This window comes from Dipodomys merriami, unplaced genomic scaffold, assembly GCF_024711535.1.
Source record: "Dipodomys merriami isolate MVZ:Mamm:240054 unplaced genomic scaffold, mDipMer1.0.p SCAF_1, whole genome shotgun sequence".
Taxonomy (NCBI): Eukaryota; Metazoa; Chordata; class Mammalia; order Rodentia; family Heteromyidae; genus Dipodomys; species Dipodomys merriami.
In genome coordinates, this window is record NW_027202270.1 from 101,727,262 (window position 1) to 101,746,756 (window position 19,495).

Here is a 19,495-nt window from a genome sequence, read left to right on the forward strand (position 1 = left end):
TAGAGACCCAGAAACACAACAAATTAAAGAAAGGTTGGACAAATGGGATTGCATGAAATTGCAGAGCTTCTGCATGGCAAAGGACATAGCTAGCAAGATCAATAGAAAGCCCATGGATTGGGAGAAGATCTTCACTAGCCATACAATGGACAAGGGTCTCATATCTAAAATATACCTGGAACTCAAAAAATTAAATCCCCCAACAACAAATCCTCAAAGAAACAACTACCCAATAAGTAAGTGGGCTAAAGACTTAAAGAAATACTTCTCTGAAGAGGAAAGGATGGCCAATAGACACATGAAGAAATGTTCAACCTCTCTAGCCATCAAAGAAATGCAAATCAAAACAACATTGAGATACCTCACCCCAGTTAGAATGGCTATAATCAAGAACTCTAATAACAACAGATATGCCTCCATCAGAAAGAATGACATTGCCCATTTGTTAGGAAATGGAAAGACTTGGAAAAAATTATATTAAGTGAAGTAAGCCAGGCCTAAAGAAACATAGGTCTCATGGTTTCCCTTATTTGCAATAACTAGTATATGTCTGAGTCAAGCAGAAACGGTCAGATAAGTTGATGTTAGGTGAAATGAATTCCAAGATAAGGACTCAAATGATTTTTTCTTTTTTGTGATTGTTTCTAACATATTTATAAGATGATTTTTTTTGTTGCTTTGTATGTCCCTCTCCCACAGTATAACCCCTGTTTTCACTGTATTTGATGTTGGTATCATTTGTAGAGAGGAAGGGAAACAAATTGTTTAAATAGGGATACAGGTGGACTCATTGCAACAATGAGATGTACAAGACGTTATGTCAAAAAACGAACTTTACAACTTTGGCGGAGGAAGGAAGGGTTGGGGGGGCGGGATTTGGGAAGGGTTGGGAAGGGGAAACAAAGGAGGAGCAACAATACTTGATAAGAAATGTACTCATTACCTCACCCATGTAATTGTAACCCTTCTGTACGGCATTTTCACAATTAAAAAATTCTAAATCAAAATCTATGAAAAAAGAAATCAGTGCTGGTGACCCATTGTAACAATGAGATGTACAAAACGAACCTTACAGTTTTGAGGGGATGGAAGGGGAGGGAGAAGTTGGGGAGGTGGGGAGGACAGCCATGGTAGGGGAAAAACAAAGGAGGGGTGACAATACTCCATAGGAAATGGACTCATTACCTTGCTCATGTAACTGTAACCCCTCTGTACAGTATCTTTAAAATAAAAAACATTTTTTTAAATCGATGCTGGTGGCTCATATCTATAATCATAGCTACTCAGAAGGCTGAGCTCTGAGGATGTCAGTTTGAAGCCAGCCAGGGCAGGAAAGTCTGTGAGACTCTTACCTTCAATTATCATAGAAAAAGCCAGAAGTGGCACTGTGGCTCAAGTGGTAGAGTGCTCGCCTTGAGCAAAGGAACTCAAGGACAACACTAAGGCCCAGAGTTCAAGCTCCAGGACCCGAGGGGAACTGAATTGAAATCTATTGACACTAGTTACAATTTTTCTTTCAGAATTTTTTTCAATTTTTCTTAGACTTTTTTTTCTAACTTAATCCACTTCGTGAGAACTATTGGACTGTTTTTGCTTTCCTCCACTTTAATCAATTCAAATTTTTCTTGTTGCAGCACTTGGGATTGAACCCAGGACCTCATATATATGAGGTCCGCACTCTACCTCCCGAACTATATCCTAACTTTCAAGTTCATTTTAAGTCAGTCTTTCCTTCTCTGTTCCACATATGATGGTGAAAATCTGGGACCACCTCTAATGCATCCAATGAGCTGTTATTAAAATAATAACCACCATCCTTAGCTAACACATTTACTCTGTTCTTCCACCCACCACCACCTCCTCAATCCCACCTCCTACACCCCCATCCTCAACACATGGCTTTGCTTCTTTCTGTACAGAGGAATAAGAAAAAATGGGCAAAACTTGGCTTCCCTCCCAGGCCATCTACAACCTCCTCTGCATCCTCCTATCTCAGAAACAGGTCTGCCTTTAGGCACAGCTGCTGCTCCTGTGCTCTGAAGTTTGTGTTCTGGGCTCTAGCGAGCCTCTCCCTTTTTCCTTTCCTCTTATTTCCCTTCCCCATTCCCCCCACATCTCTTCTCATCCCTATATCATGTGTCATCAATCACTCTTTACTCAGTCATGTCAGTAGTCAGTCACAGGTTTCTTCATCCTAAAACATATTCAACTTGCCTCACCTCTCCAACCCTCACATTCTTTCCTCCCCTTCACAGCCCAACTTCACAAGGACCCATCCAGTCTTTCTGCTTCTACTGCTCTCTTCCCATCTTCTGGGAAGCTCCAATTCGGCTTTAGCTAAGCTTGCCAAGGCCAATTGCTATTAGACTGTCAGGTTCAATGGACTTGTCCTTGTACTTATCTTACCTGACTCTGCAGTGTTGGCTTCCAACTAGCTGCTCCCAATCCCAGCTCCATTTCCTTGGCTGCCATGACAACCCTTCTTCCTGGTGCATCTCTTTCTTGTTCAGCTACTCCTCAGTTTCTCACGGGGCTCTTCTTTACCAGCTCACCTTTTGAAGACCATAGTTACCTAAACCCTTTTCTTCAGATTCTGCTCTTCTCCCTATAGATGCTCCCCTATCCATCCTTAATCTGACAGCTTTCACTAAAGAATAATGGTTGACCCCATGTATAACCCCTGCTTTCACTATATTTGATGTCAGTATAACTTGTGGAGGAGATGGGGAAAAACCAGTTGTTTAAGGATACAGGTGGACCTGTTGCAACAATGAGAAGTACAAGTTGTCATGTCCAAAATGAGCTTTACAACGTCGGTGCCGGGGGGGTGGGGTGGGGGGGGGAGGAGGATGGGGATGGGGGGGAGGGGGGAGGCTGGGAAGTGATGTGAAGGGTAAACAAAGGAGGAGGCTGCAGTGCTTGGTAAGAAATGTATGCATTATCCTGCCCATGCAATTGTAACCCCTCTGTACAGTATGTTCACAAATAAAATAAAATAAAATTAAAAAAAAAAAAAGAAATGGTTGAAGTTGTGGACACGGAGTTTGGATTCCCTGTTTCATCATTCTTTTTTTTTTTTTTTGGGGGGGGGGGTACGGTCATGGGGCCTGAACTCTGGGCCTGGGTAATGTCCTTCAGCTCTTCAGCTCAAGGCCTGAGCCCTACCACTTGAGCCACAGCGCCACTTCTGGCTTTTTTCTTTTTGCTTATGTGGTACTGAGGAATCGAACCCAGGCCCTCAGGCATGCAAGGCAAGCACTCTACCACTGAGCCACCTTCCCAGGCCCTGTTTCTTCATTCTTTTTCACCCCACTAAACTACTCTCTTGATTCTCAGCTATGTCATAGTTACTAAGAGGAAGAATGATAATGTATACCAATCAACAATTAGAAGAGTGCTTGGAAATGCTCTTAGTAATTAACTCTGTAAGTGTTATATATTGTGGCCTTGCTCCAAAGCATCTAGAAGCCTCTACAAGGATAGCTCGTTATTATAACTCATTACTAATTGGTCACTGAGGCCAGAAGGTGATGCAAGCCATTCCTTCCCCTTCAGGTCCAGTCCACACACAGTCTTGGACAGGAACACAGAGCATGCTTTGTTGGATCTGTAATCATCTTCCCTTCTCTAACCCTCTGTGCTCTATCAAGGCTCCAGCTCCTCACTCTGAGCGGCAGCCCATGTGGTCTGGACCACTGCTGTCTCTGTTCTTGGTGAGCATCTGCCTATAGTCTTCCACAAGCAGGCCTGGGATTTAGGGTCTTCCCAATGGTCCCTACAAGCCAACTTCTACCTAATAATGGCGGCCTCTCACAGTATAGGCTGATGCTTTCTTCATAGTATAAAGAGTCTCTGCATCTGGAGTGTGAATTAAAAAGGACAAAGAGACTGGGCACTAATAGTTCATGCCTACCTACTAAGGAGGCTGAAATCTGAGGATCCCAGTTCGAAGCCAGCCTAGGCAAGGAAGTCCAATTAACCACCAAAAGGCTGGAAGTAGCATTATGGCTCAAGAGGTAGAGCAGTACTTGAACTCAAAAGCTCAGGGACAGCACCCACATCCCATCCTGAGTTCAAGACCTCAGATCAGCACAAAATAATATAAGAAAAACATAAAAAGACAAAGATGGTGAAAGGGGAACAGAAAAGAGTATTCATCACCTTATTATTATGTTTTCTATTAGATAATAGTATATTGTGAGAAATGAATAGATCAAGAAAACGTGGAATATAGTGGAATTCTATGCCTCCATCAGGAAGAATGATACCACACCATTTGTAAGGCAAATGGAAAGACTTGGAAAAAATTATATTAAATGAAGTAAGTCAGACCCAAAGAAACATAGGTCCCATGGTTTCCCTTATTTCCAATAACTAGTATATGTCTAGGATAACCCAACCAGACAAGTAGGAAAAGTCAAAAGCTATGCACACATGACCTATAAGATGGTGCTAAGCAAAATGAAACCCGAGATAGAGACACAAGAGGGTTTATCTTTGTTGCTGTTGTTTTTAATTACTTTTAATGTACTATATGATTTCTTTTGTTTCTTTGGTATGTTCTTCCCCCATGGTATAACCTCTGTTTTTACTATATTTGATTCTGGTGCCCTGAATCTTGTATATACATTTTTCTAATTTGGGGAGGGGAAGGGAAATAACAAAATGCTGAAACAAGGATATATGATGACCCACTGTAACAATGAGAGTGTTAACAACGAACTCTACAATTTGGTTGGGGGGGGGGGGAGTTAGGAAAGTAGGGAGGGAAGGGATGGCTGGGGAAAAACAAAGGAGGGGGTAACAATGCTCAAGAGGAAATATACTCATTATCTTACTCATGTAACTGTAATCCCTCTGTACAATATCATTACAATAAAAAAAAATTAAAAAGACTCCCAGGTGGGATGGTTGTCAGGTCAGTTTGGCTGCCAAAGCTCTGCTCTTCCACGACAGCTGAAGCTGAGGATCTAATCTCCAGCCCCCAGTTCAAAGTAGCTAAACAGTGACAGGGCTGGAATGGGGTTTCCATAGACCAATATTGTTTGATACAGCTGGAGCTGCTCTGGGCTGCACTGGTCCTGGCTGGATTCCTTCTAGCCTTGCTTCTCTGGTCTTCCTGGAAATTCCAGAAAGGACTAACACTCAGTAACAGATTCCTTTCTATTAAAATTAGCATTCATGGTTCTGTTTTCTGAGATTAAAAATCCTAGCCCAATACAGTTATTTAAAGTCTCATTTAATAATAGAGATTTATTTTTAGTTTGTTATAAAAAGGGAGAAGCCATCACTTTATTATTTTTGTGGAGCAAAACACACCTTAGAAATTTTTATCCTAGGAGGATTTGTGTTTTGCTTTTTGCTTTTATGTCTCTGTCAGTGGGGTTTGTTTAGATAGAATGCATGAATCCATGCATTGCTCTTAATCCTAACAACAAAAGCTTTATAAACTTTGGACATAAAAGGCCTATTACCCCCTACAGTGCTTTAATAATAATAGCTATATTTTTACTATCTACTATGTGTCAGTAACTGACATATTCTTAGTACCTGATACCTAATTCTAACAACCACAGAAACCAAAGTTCAAGTTATACAAATCACTGCCAGATTCCATATTTTAACCCAAGTCTCTCTGAGCTCAAGGCCATGCCCTCTTCCCTAAGCATACCTCCCTGACCAATGAGCCTATCAGAATCCAAGCCACAAATGATGTTGGGGAGTGGGGCTTAAACTACAAGTGGATTCTACACTATGAGCCAAACTTTCAGAGGATGTGTGGGCTTTAGGAAAGTCTAGGCACCCTGCCTAGTTGAAAGAAGTATTCCTTCCATTCACAGCTGCACTATTACAATTCAGTTCCACTGTGAGTAACAGAATAATCCACAACAACCATGGTTTAAACAAATTAGCTTATTTCCCTTTTACTTTCAAAAAAAAGTACAGCAATTGGTTAAGTCCAAGACTGAAATAGGGTGTTGCACTCTCAGGGACCCAGACATCTCCTTTCTTGTTAATTCCCATGGGTGCAGTTTACATTCCTAAAGTGTCCTCCTGGCCCACAGTCTGATTGATTCTTTAAATAATGTTTTCAGCTATTTTGTGTAGGAAATAAGAAATGACAGTTTGCTTTCTAGAGTTTAAGACAAATCTTAGAGAAATTAAAATGATGAAGATTTCTATCTTGTTATTTCAAACTGTAGAAATCCAAGCAGTTTGTTTGTCATCAGCTAAGTCTTCCAAAATACCTATTTCTAAGACAGGTACTAGTGGCTCATGCCTATAATCCTAGCTCAGAAGGCTGAGATCTGAGGATCATGGTTTGAAGGCAGCCAGGGCAAGAAAAGTCCATGAGATTCTTATCTTGAATTAACCACCAGAACACTGGAACTGAAGCTATGCTTAATGTGGTAGAGTACCAGCCTTGAGCAAAAAAGCTCAGGGACAGCACTAGGCCCTGAGTTCAAATCCCACAACCAAAAAAAAATCCCTACTCCTAGTTTCAGCCTTTCAAGATTTCTGTCTTTTACAGATTAATGCACAGATGCCTCTGTGAAGAAATTAAATTCTGCAGGAATCTTCAATCAACAGGGACAAGCAGGTTGGCTGAAATCAGTGACAGAGCCAACAGCAGGACAAGGTGACAAGTATCCTACTGGGTGTCAGATCCATTATTTCTTCCCCAAGAATCGATGCACCTGGGACTTTCTCTTCCCTTTCTCTCTGTTCTTTGAACAATAGTCACAACCAATTCTGTGTGCCAGCTCACCCATTCATTCATCCAATAAACATTAAATGTCTTCTTTAGGGAAGTTCACCATCTCTTCATAACATAGGTAAGTCTAGGACTGGAAGAGGTCATACAGTCTCCAGGACTCAATCATAAGAACATCTTGCTGTTCCCCAGAGTGCAGCTTATATCTTAAGGTTACCTCATGGCCCACAAATCCATGAGCAGATCATCTGAAACCACATATGAAATTCTGTATAGAGAACAAAAATATCCCATGGGAACCTAGAGGCTTTCTAATGTCACTTAAGAAGTGGCATTTCAGGTGATGCTTGATTCATCCTTGAGTCCCCAATTTCCAACACAGTGCCAGTGTTCACCTATAACAGATTGGGAATCCCTCGTGATATCTGACTCTTGAGTTTAATTCTGCATCACACATACTAGAAACATTAGCTCTGTCCTTCTGAGTTTCCATTTTCTTGCTCACAACATGAAGATAATCCTGCTTGTATCCAACAAATGCTGTAACAAATGAGACCAAGTTCTTCCTAGCTTTGGGTGGGGAGGGTTTTGGAATTGGAACTCAAAACTTTGTGCTTAAAATGTGAGCACTCTACTTCTGAGCCTTACCTCTAGCCCATTTTCATACTGGTTATTTTGAGATTCATAGGGACTAATTTCCTGTACAGATGTGTACATGTACCACAGTCCACCTATTTCAGGCTTCCCTTGGTAGCAGAGATGACATACAAACATTGGCCTATCCAGCTTCTTCCATTAAGACAGAGTCAGTCATGAAGTCTTTTCTGCCCAAGATCCTGGATCCACAACCCTCCTAGTCTCAGCTCCTTATGTAGCTAGAATGTCAGGCACATCTCACCCACATCCAGCCATTTGGCTGAAAAGTGATCTCATGAACTTTTCTACCCAGACTGGCCTCAAAGTATGATCCTTCTGATATCAGCCTCCCAAGTAGGTAGGATCACAGGTATGAGCCATTGATACCTAGAGTTTCTAATAACCTTAGAATGTTTAATCCTTCAATTTTCACCTGCTTATTACTGGTATTATTATATCACTTGATCGAATTTTAAGCATCCTTTGTAGGATACCTTCACTGATAAATACTTTAGTGTTTCTTTCATTCTGTTTCTGTTGCTATTTTGAGTGTAGCATTTTCAAGTTACCTGAACTTACGTGAACTCTGTCTTTTTGGGGGGAGAGGGGGAGGTAAATTCCCATGTGGACAGGATGTCACTCGGGGACAAGGCTGGGTTTTACATGGCTCTATGTTTCCTGCACTGTTGGTCTGTTGCCCATCCCTCCCCCCAGGTCCCCCAACATGATGATCTTTGCAATGACATCTCTGGTAGCTGCTCAGGGTATAAAGGACACTGTTATCCTACACTAGCCTTCTTTTGGGAGGTGTGAGCCACTGAGACACTTGCGGGAAGTTGTCCAGTGGGAATGGCCAATGCTGGGAAGTAAACTGTGCTATCAGGAAATCCTGGTGTAGCCAATAATACTTTACTAAAGGTTACCTGAGGCCATGTCATTCGTAGTCTTGGCTGAACTGTAGCACGAGGACTAAGAAAAAAGGCAGAAAATTATGACAAATCCATGCTGACCTAAGCCTCCACCTCAGATCCACACATATGGCATTCCTTCATTTGTCTGGCCATCCCCTCATTCATCAGACTGTCACACTGCTTATTTCTAAACGCAAGCAGGGGCTGAGAAGGTAGCTCAGTGGTAGAGCACTTGCCTTGCATGCCTGAGGCCCTGGGTTTGATTCCTCAGCACCACATAAGCAAAAAGAAAAAAGCCGAAAGTAGTGCTGTGGCTCAAGTGGTAGAGCGCTAGCCTTGAGCTGAAGAGCTGAGGGACAGTGCCCAGGCCAGAGTTCAGGCCCCACAATTGAACCCAAAATAAATAAATAAATAAATAAATAAATAAATAAATAAATAAATAAACTCAAGCAGGATAATCCTGTGCAATCCAGGTGCTAATCTCCTAATGTCATATTTTCCTAAGCTCTGTAAGACTTTTTTTTTTCTCCTCCAACTCTGTTTTTCTTCTAATCTGATTTGAATTCCTCAACATTTTTCCTTTTTTTCATTCTTCATAAATTACTTCTCATTAGATGAACTCAAATCACCATTTACTAAGAAGAAAAGCAAAGCTCTTTTCTCCTCACAATAACTCTTCAGGACCAACAGAAACCTGAACTTTTAAAATAGCAGGCAAGAAAACAGGTGTTTTCCGGAAAGGGAGATACAGGTCCCAGGTTGGAAGAGAGATGAAAGGGACAGGAAGTGTGACCTCAAGTACATGCAGAAGCCAGGGCCAGATTGAAAACTGGGCTGTTCTCAGGAGAGTGCCAAGGTCATAATCAAATGGATGGAAACTATTGTGCATAAAAGGCACTTGAACAAACATGAAACTCTCTTTATGACCCTATTTAAATGATACTGAAACAAAAGGTTGGCCTGTTTCCCACCACTGCTTTAATCACACAAACACCACAGAAATCCCCCTACCCTTATTCCAGGCTTCTACATGAGGCAGCTGTCATCTCCCAGCCCTTCCTTCTAGGCAGCCCCAGCCTCCAGAGACCCTCCATTTCAAAATGCCGCAAAGCACTTTTTCTGTGTGTATAAAAAATATATTACATATACACATATCCATATATGTGTATATGCATATATAATATACATATCTGCATATATGTATATGGATATATGTGTATGTATGTGTATATAGATATATAGGTATACATGTATATACATATATGTGTGTATATATAAAATCTTTGAGTAGTTGTACAAAATATCTTGATCAATGTCACCCCTTCCAACATTCTCATCCATCCCTCCTGTACCCAACCCTTCTTTCACTCCTCTTAATATCCTAATATTGTAGGATATACTTTGGATTCTTGACTGCATTCTCCTCTTCTCTTCATTTGTCTATCCCTTTCCCTTTGACCCACCTCATCCCTTTTGAGTACCCGCCTCCTGGGGTGTGTGTGTGTGTGTGTGTGTGTGTGTGTGTGTGTGTGTGTGTGTGTGTGTGTGTGTGTGTGTGTGTGTGTGTGTGTGTGTGTGTGTGTGTGTGTGTGTGTGTGTGTGTGTGTTTTAATTAAACATTTTTATTGTCCTTAAGTAGTTGTTTTATTTTGCTGACCTTTGTCTTTCTAAGGAATTACGCTGTTGGAGTTCTCCTTGAATCCACCCTATTTCAGGTACTACATTTGTATGCACTTGCATACAACTCAGCAAATTTTATTTGTAAGTTTATTAGCCCCCACTTTTTTATGATGCTTTAGAAATAATGACCAAAGTTACTGAAAGTATGTTTTCCTCCAGATTTCTGTGAGGATACAAAGCATCTGAAAACATTTACAGTTATCTTCCTGCCCTCTCCCTTTTCACAGTGCCTCCTTTAGGGCACCGACCTTTTCACTTGAGTGAACAGAAAGGCCACGTCAAGACCAACCCAGGAAGCTACACAAGTGCTTGTCTCTCCTTGCTGAGGCAGGATTATCCTGCTCCCTCTTATATAGGTTGAATGTCATTGAACTTGGAAACCCAAGCAGCTCTTCTCTATCCCTTTTCTCTGAGTCAGATAGAAGGTTTCCTAGTGCAGGAAGCAGGAAGATGCTTACAGTTGGTGCTTTTTTATTTTGAATTCAAGGTCTGAGCTTTTCCATTCAAGGCTAGTGCTGCTTTATCATTTGAACCACAGCTCCACTTCCGGTATGTGTTCATGGGAGATAAGAATCTTATGGAGAAAAAAAAAAAAAAAAGAATCTTATGGAGGGCTGGGAATGTGGTTTAGTGAAGAGTGCTTGCCGAGCATGCATGAAGTACTGGATTCGATTACTCAGAACCACATAAACAGCAAAAGCCAGAAGTGGTGCTGTGGTTCAAGTGGTAGAGCACTAGCCTTGAGCAAAACACCACCAGGGGCAGTGCCTAGTCCCTGAATTCAAGCCCCAGGACTGGCAAAAATAAAAGGGGGGGAATCTCATGGACTTTCCTTTCCAGGCTGGCTTTGAACCATGATCCTCAGATCTCAGCCTAATGAGTACTTAGAATTACAGGTGTGAGCCACTAGTGCCTCGTTGATTTGGTGCTTTTAAAGGTCTAAAATGAATTTGAACACCCAAATATGGCAATGTGCTTCTAATCTAAAAATTCATGAGTTTATCCTGTGGTATTTATAGTTATCAACATACTAGAAAGACTTATGTCTCACTACTTGCAGACTAGAGTTATTCTAACTCAGAGATACCAAACTTACCTATCCATTAAGAGGTCATTGAGCTGTTTTATTTATTAGTTTCTATTAATTTTACTGTGGTATTTGTATATAAACTACTTTGATCAAACTTACTCCCTCTGTTACTTTTTCCTATCCCTATCCTCCCCTTTTTAAAGGTTTCATTATACTTCGTACTTTTGTATGAGTACTTCTATCATATTTACCACTCCCTCTCCCTTTTCCATCCCCCCCCCTCACTGGTTCTTCAAAAGAAATTCCCATTTCACACTCATGCTTTTTTTAGGTCTAGATTCTACATATGAGAGAAAACACATAATATTTGTCTTTAAGAGTCTGGCTTATTTTGAATAAACTAATTATGTCCAATTCCACCAATTTTCCTACAAATGATACAATTTTATTTTTCTTTATGGCTGAGTAATAGTCCATTGTATATATTTACAAGTTTCTTTACCCATTCATTCATTGATGATTCCATGGCTTGACTACTGTGAACAGTTATGCTATAAAACATTGAATACACGTAGCACTCTTGTATGTTGATTAACATTCCCTTGGATATATGCCCCAGAATGATGTAGTAGGGTCTATAGATAAGTCTGTTTTTCATTATTTGAAGAATATCCATACTGATTTCCATTGTGGCTGCACTAATTTTCATTCCCATCAACAGGGTATAAGGGTTCCTTTCCTCTCACACACACCCTGAGCCCCACCATCCTGACTGGGTTGAGATAGGAACTCAATGTCATTTTAACTTGCATTCCCTTTATGGTTAAGGAAATTGAACATTTCCTCATATGTTTATTGACCATTTTCACTTCTTTTCAGACTGTCTGGGTTTTGTTTGGCTTTTTTGTCTTTGTGTGCTTGTTTGTTTCACTTCTATTTTGCTTTATGAAGCATTAGCCTCTAAACCCTCAGAATGACAATCAGAATGCCCAGGGAGAGGTTTAGAAATGGCTCCACTGGATGTCTTTTGTGGGCCCTTTATACCCTTTCTGTATCCCTAAAGACCTGTGTGAGTTATTGTGCTTCCATGGACTGTACAGCCAGCCCACATGCTCCCAGACACACACCCTAAAAATGCAATTCCATGGGAAAAGAATAATAGAGAGAAAAGAATGAAACAGAAACACAAATTCCATTCCAAGTATCAGTATCAAAGACATTAGTCCTGACCTTCACTTCTTCCCAAGACAACTCCTCCTGCCCATCAATAGTGCAGTGGTAAGTAAGCACAGAGAAAGAAAAGTAACTGATTCTAAGATTGTTATTTAAAGGAATGGGTGTCAGTGGCTCACACCTATAATTCTAGGTATTCAGGAAACTGAGATCTGAAGACTATGCTTCAAAGCCAGTCAAGACAGAGAAGTTTACCTTATCTACAGTTAATCAACAAAATGCTGGAAACAGAGGTGTGGCTCAGTAGTGGAGCTCCAGCATTGAGCAGGAAAACCAAGAAGAGCTCAAGGTCCTGAGTTCGATCCCTAGTACAGACACAAAAATAGGGAAGGAAGGGAGGGAGGGAAGGAGGGAGGGAGCAGATATGTATTCATTCCCTGAGAATTACTACTGCTTCCATGCATGTCTCTTGTAACTCATTCTTTGCAAGAAACAACAATGTTTCTTCTCACCTCTTCCAAAAAACTAGATCACCAAGAATCAAATGTGCTACATGGGAAAAGACACTGCCATAGGAAATACAGAAACTCTTTCCCATTTCCTCCAAGAGCCTGCTCTGGCCCAACACATGTCTACTTAAAGACTCAAGTTAAATGTTCAAAAGATGCACCACTAAAAAATTACTTTTATACCTCATCCCTTAAAGAAGAAACAATAGACACAAAATTGCATTATCCAATTCAAGCCATATAAATCAGTATCTATTTCACAAAGCTGATTTCAACATTTAACCAAAGAAAACTGTAATCACTATAATTAACTGACCTTGGGTGATTCCATTGTCCTGTTCTGTGATCATAACATGAAAACAAATGATTTTATAGGCACCTGGTTCATTATGCATTACAAATTGCCGCTTCATTTATCTATATGCTCCAAACAGTACCTATCCATCGCCATCACTTAAAAACCCATTGCCCTTCATTCTAGCCTTGTTAATTTCCAGATGCTAATTAAATTTAAACTCATAAAAATATCTGTTTAGCATGCATGACAGGATCATCCCTTACCACTCAGGCCCCACTGTACATTGCAACCAGTTTACCCTACTCTTTTCAGTTTGCATTATTTTTCTCAATGCCTCAGTTGCAAGGGACACACTGGTGATTTAACCTGGAATTCAATGGCTCTCCTATTCTGGTTCTACCCAAGCTGTTCCTGCTGCTTGATGGCTTTGTAAGCAACTTCCTTCAAATTGTTGCTGAGAAGAATGACTTCCAGATAATAGCACTTTAGATACGGAATAGCAGGATGATAAAGGAAAGCAAGAAGGGAGCTATATTTCAGCCTCTTTTCATCAGGCCATTGCACACAAAGAGAAGACTTTCAATCTCTAGAGATCCACAGTCACTTATTTATTGCCAGAAGTAGGCTGACAGTCTGAAAGCCACACCGACAATGAACCACACTGCTCAGACCAGCACCCAACATCAAGCCCATGCCATCCCAAAGGCATATCCCAGAGGCCTGGGAGAGAATTTGCAGTTCACACTCCAGTTTCACTGAAGCAGGGATTCTCCAGAGGGCAAATGGCAGAGAAGAAGAAGGAGCTGTACCTTGTGATGGTTTGCTGGGCCTCATTCCTCTGCCTCTGCAGAAGAGGCTGGGCCCTGGCTTGCCTTTCACAGTTGGAGAGCTGCTCCTCCCAGGTGAATTCACATCTGCCTTCAGATCCTTGCCTCCTAAAAGAGGTGACCCCTGCTTCCATGCCACTGCTTTAGAGAAAGGTCATGCATGCCACTGCATACCCAGTGACCTCCAGCTGCCACATGTTAACACAGACTCTGGTCCTCATCCCTTGGAACACACACACACACACACACACACACAGAGAGAGAGAGAGAGAGAGAGAGAGAGGGAGAGAGAGAGAGAGGTGAGCACTGGGAATCACAATTCTAGACAAAGCCTCCCTAGCCCGCCAGTCTTCATTGAAAAGCTCAACAAAATTTATTGGGGGGGGGAGCAGCGGAAAAAACCCAGATAATAAACATTTTAAGACTTTGTGGGTCAAAGAATACCTCAGCCACAGTTTGGGGTTTTTTTTTTCTGTTTGATTCTGTTTTGGTTTGACTAGTTTGGGGGGGGGGGGTGATTGTAAAACATTTTTGCAACATTTTAAAAATATAAAAATCTTGAGGATCAAAGTTTGAAGCCGACCCAAACGAAAAGTGAATGAGACCTCATCCCAACAAACTGCCTATGGTCTCAGCTAGATAAAAGTCATAAATAGAAAAGTCAGGATTTGAGGCTGGCTCCAGGCAAAAACACAAAACACTGAAAAATAACTTAAAGCAAAAAGAGCTGAGAATGTGGCTCAACTAGTAAATACAAGGATTTGAACTAGAGTTCAAATCTAAGTACCACGTATATACATATATGTAGTGTATAATATATACATACATGTATATTATATAATATATGTATTATGTATGTATTACATATAATATGTTATATGTTTATATATGTATTTATATATGTATATGTGTTTGTTATATATGGGTATCCATGTACATATATTTGTATTATATATATATATATATTTGTGATGTGTGTATGAAATCTATATGTTCTCTGAGAACACATTCACAAGATCCCTAGCTGCCACAAATTTCAAACTAAGGTCTTTCGTTAAAATTGACTCTGACTTTAAGGAATCTCAAGTCACTGATGTAAATGAATAAACAATGGCCTGAGGACCAAAATCTTCCTTATAGTAATGTTTTTAGATGTCTTTGAAGTAAAAATCAACCTTCAGAAGTCATTAGCTTAACTCTAGCCATATTCTCCCAGAAATCTACAGTCAGTACCATACATTGAACATATAATTAATAGAGGAGAGAAGGAAGCTACATGGCTATTAGTGGCAAAATCTGGTTAATATGATCATAAACTCACTGAAAAAAAAAGTATAGCCAAAGACTAAGCGGAGGCACCAATCACCTATTTCTTTCCTTCTCCATCTTTCAGTATCTTGCCCCTTCCCACCTCATATTTCCAACCTGTCTAAATTGCCTGCCATGCCTTAGATCTCAGGAAGTAAGGATGTGTGTAGTTGGCAGAGGACCAAGATACTAAATTTTCAGCTCCCAAGTTCAAAAACTCTTGGAGGCCAGTGATGTCTACTTAGACAAGTTATTTCACTTTCTGAAAAAAAAAAAAAAAACAACTCTTTGAGTTAAGAAAAGACAGTAATTTATGAGGAGAGATAAAGGAACTTGGAAAGTTAAACATGAGCATCAACAGGAAGTAATCTAAACTAAAAGATTTAGGAGTCAGCTGGAAGCCAGTGGCTCATGCCTGTAATTCGAGCCAATCAGGAGGCTGAGAGCTGAGTGTCACAATTCAAAGGCAGCCTGGGCAGGAAAGGCTGTCAGATTCTTATCTCAAACTAGCTCCCAAAAAAAACCTGAAAGTAGAAATGTGGCTCAAGTGGCAGAGTACTAGCCATGATCCCAAAGCTCAGGGACAATGCCAAGGCCCTGAATTCACGTCCCCAGGACTGGCACACATACACACACACACACACACACACACACATACACAGACACACACACACACACACAAGATATTGAGGAGCTGAGGAACCTAAGATTATTGATTTGTGCTGATTTCTGTCTAAAATTTTTAAAGGTAGTTGTCTCATAGCTATTCCTTTACTATAATGCACAGGATAGAAGGAGGATGCAGGCAACAGATACAGATCTAGGGATGGCACATATGTTGGAATTTGCCAATAAGAACTTCAAAATAAGTGAGCCACTGAGTGATCTTGACTGATAAATAGAAACTATTAAATAAAACAATTATAGTGCTTAAAAAAACACAATATTTGAAAGAAATACTTCATCAGAATGTTTTGCAATATATTGGGGAAGTGGCGCTGTGGCTCAAGCGGTAGAGCACTCGCCTTGAGCTGAAGAGCTCAGAGACAGCGCCCAGGCCCAGAGTTCAAGCCCCACAACCAACAAAAGAACAAAACAAACTAGTGAAAGAAGATCAGAGCTAGGAATGTGGCTTAGTGGTAGAGTCCTTGGCCTAACATACATGAAGCCCTGGGTTCAATTTCTCAGTACCACAAGGAAGGATATTTTTGTGCTGTTCTCAGCATTGTGTCCGTCTTCAGCATGTTGTCTCACCCCCGTGGTCATGAAGTAAATGTCCCTTGAATGAAGGCCTCCTCATTCCCTCGCACACTTATTTGACAAGTATCCCGACACGTGGTCAAAGGTCTTTCCCCATGCTTTCCCACGACTCCCCTCCGCAGCCCCTCGTGCTCACCCTCACCTCGTGGTCTCCCCGCCTGTGTTTCCTTGCCCTTTTCCTGAAGCCTTATGCACCTCAGTCTCACACATGGAGATGGTAGGCACACACGGGCTTACCTGCTCCTCCTCTGGGAAGTCTTTCCATCCCACATGGCTCCTCGCTTTTGAGTTCCTCCAGTTCTCTCCTCCAGCCATGATCCCATCCTGCCAGCTAGAATCCTAGATTATGGTCCGTGTGACATCCAAGCTAACCTGTGGGAGCCTTATCCCCTAGGCCACCTTTTGTTCTTCTCACCTTCACCTGCTGAGCCAAACTCCCTCCAGCTGTTCCAGAAAGGTTTAGGAATGTGCTAGCATGCACGTGCATCAGGCTGTCAATTGAAAAGTCAAAAGTAGGCCTGAGATTTGGAGAGTGAGCTCATCTGGCTCCTTGAGACAAGACTGGCATGGAATCACAAAATGACTTGCCTCCTGCTTGGCCCTGTCCATAGCCCCAAGGGTCCACACTCCCATGCCTCCACAATGCGACCCAACTCCGAAATCCCACCCAGTGCAGCTGCGATGAGGCACCCTCTCTACTGCCAAACCCACTGATGTGAACTGAAGCCCATTTCCTCACTCTGAGCCTCAGCTGTAGCTGTCAGGGCAGCAAAGCCTTGTTTCCCGGCAGTCTCTGTCTCACTGGGAGGAGACCATTTCCAACCCATCTAGCTCTGCATTGATGTTTGTACTTGAAGGAAGAAAAGAGCACATTTTCCTTCCTAATTCCCTTTTGATGTGCACATTGGATTTCCAGTTGGTGGTAGATTTGTAGAAGGCTGATTTGTGGAGGAATTCCTGAGCAACCATCTGCTGTGTGCTTCTGAGACATCTTGGTAAAGAGAGAAGGAAGATGCTAATCAACCATGCAAAAGGGAGCTGCTTGCTCTTTCACTAGGAAATGGGGGTACACATGTCCTTGAGTGTGCACATGCTCTGACATTCTAAGGCTGCTGACACACTTGCACTATGCACACGCCCTTCTCTCTCTGTCCATTCTGCACACCAGTCTACCACCACCTTCCTTCCACATCCATTTTTGATGTGTCACCGACAGAGCTGTCCTTGAGGTAAGTACACAAATCCCTTTCGTAACAACAAAGAAAGCAACCTGCACCGCACAAGATTAGCAAAGTCAAATGTATTGCCTGAATTCTGGAGGCTCTTGCCTGTAATCCTAACTGTCCCAGAAGCTGACACCTGGACTGCAGTTACAGCCAATCTGGGAAGACTCCATCTTCAATTAACTAGAAAATTTCACACCTGGAGGTGTGAATCAAGTGATAGAGCACCAGGCATGAACATGCAAACTGAGAGGGAGAAAGAAAAAGAGAGAGAGACAGGAGACAGAGAAAGAGGAGAAACAGAGTCAGAGACAGATTCAAGAACAGAAAGAGAAAGAAGTAATGGAAGATGGAGATGAGAGGAAGAAGATGAGGGGAAGGGAAAATAGACTAGGTGATGGTATGGGATAGAAGAAGAGGAGGGAAGAGAGATGGTAGAGGGGGGAAAGGTGGGAAAAGGTGAAAGAGAAAAGTGAAGGAAAAGGAAACAAAGAGAATAATCAAAAAGCACTGAGGTAAAGCCCTGGTACCAGCACACACTCACAAATACATACACAAAACAAAGAAACAAAAAGGCATGGAAACATCGTTGAATTTAACAGTACTTCCCTCCCCACCCACCCTCCACTGAACACTGGTCCATGTGGAGTTCAGGATTCCTCAGCTCCCTTCATGACCTTCCACCTCTCAGTTCTCCTTCGGCATCAGTGTCAACCCTGTCATTCACCAGGTACCCATCCTTTAACCTCTTTGGCCCTCATTGCTTCTCTCACTAGAATCCTACCTCATTCTTTGAGGGGAGATCTGCTCCCCACATAGCCCTGAAATGCACCACTTGTCTACCAGGAGGCCCAGCCCTCCTCCTGCTACAAATCTCATCAGTCTGTGCTGCAGGCTCAGCCTCCTGAACCCAGTGCACACAGCAAAGTCCAGGTGTGCCCAACTCCTCCCCATCACACACTTGTTACCTAAGGGAAGACAGCATCAGCCCTCAGCACTTCCCTGGCTGAACCAACACAATAACCCAGTGGTGGAGGGTCACATCCATTCTTACTGAATTTCTGCTCATGTCCAGAGGTAGTCATCCCAAGCAGGGTCCATCCTCAGACAAAGTTCACAGAGGCCTGGTCCATCCACAGGCACCACTATACCGCCATGTTCTCTCAGGTCTCCTGCTCCTTCAGAGGTTTCTCCGTCTCTGAAAGGAAAAGAAAATATTTTAATTCATACACTTTGTGGTTCAAAAATGGGCTCTGCATGTTCAGAATGTTCCCATATTTGAAACTCAGCTCCCCCAGGACTCTGTTTACCCAAGGAGAAAAAATGGGCTAAAAGAGGAAGTTGCAATAATGACTAAAGGGTGTGTGCATTACAGTCTTTCAACTATACCACTTATCTTTTACCATATAAATAAATTGTGAAGTAGGGGCCTCCTGGATGATGGCTTTATGTTGGGATAGTGATGAGATCTATGGAGAAAACACACAAGAAACTGCATTGAAAGGGAGGAAAGCTGGGGCAGACACCACTGACACGGTCCATGGAGACAGGTCCCTCTCCTTTCCCAGTGAAGACTTGCCCTTATGCTGTGACCCAGCCAGCGTAACTAGTGTTCTCAGGAGTTGTACCCAATCACAAAAGACCACCAAAGGAGAAGCAGATGCCTCCTGCCCCTCAAATCTATGGGCTTCAGCTCAAATGTCAATAAAACAAATGTGTATATAAGCAGGCAGGAAGCATACATGGGAGGTAAGATGATTACCTGTTATAGCATCTGGGACAAAAACACCTCAGAAGACAAATGTGAAAGGTTGTTAAGTGAAGTGATGATGTGTGTAGTAAAGGATCAAGATGGAACTCCCCCACCCCCATGAAGGTAGACAACTTGAGGCCGCCTTTCCACTTACCTTTCAGCATGGGAAAGC

The 19,495-nt window shown here is 41.9% G+C and overlaps 2 long non-coding RNA genes across 2 annotated transcripts in view; one reads left to right on the forward strand and one right to left on the reverse strand.

Annotated features, from left to right (window-relative positions):
• Nucleotides 1-6,777, forward strand: part of LOC138830052 (uncharacterized) — a 92,458-nt gene extending 85,681 nt beyond the window's left edge. Inside the window, exon 3 of the long non-coding RNA XR_011372846.1 lies at nt 6,533-6,777. This is a non-coding gene — a long non-coding RNA (uncharacterized lncRNA). The remainder of the gene's footprint in view (nt 1-6,532) is intronic.
• LOC138830063 (uncharacterized) overlaps nt 1-19,495 on the reverse strand; it is an 82,054-nt gene that overhangs the window by 53,733 nt on the left and 8,826 nt on the right. Inside the window, exon 6 of the long non-coding RNA XR_011372851.1 lies at nt 18,625-18,768. This is a non-coding gene — a long non-coding RNA (uncharacterized lncRNA). The remainder of the gene's footprint in view (nt 1-18,624; nt 18,769-19,495) is intronic.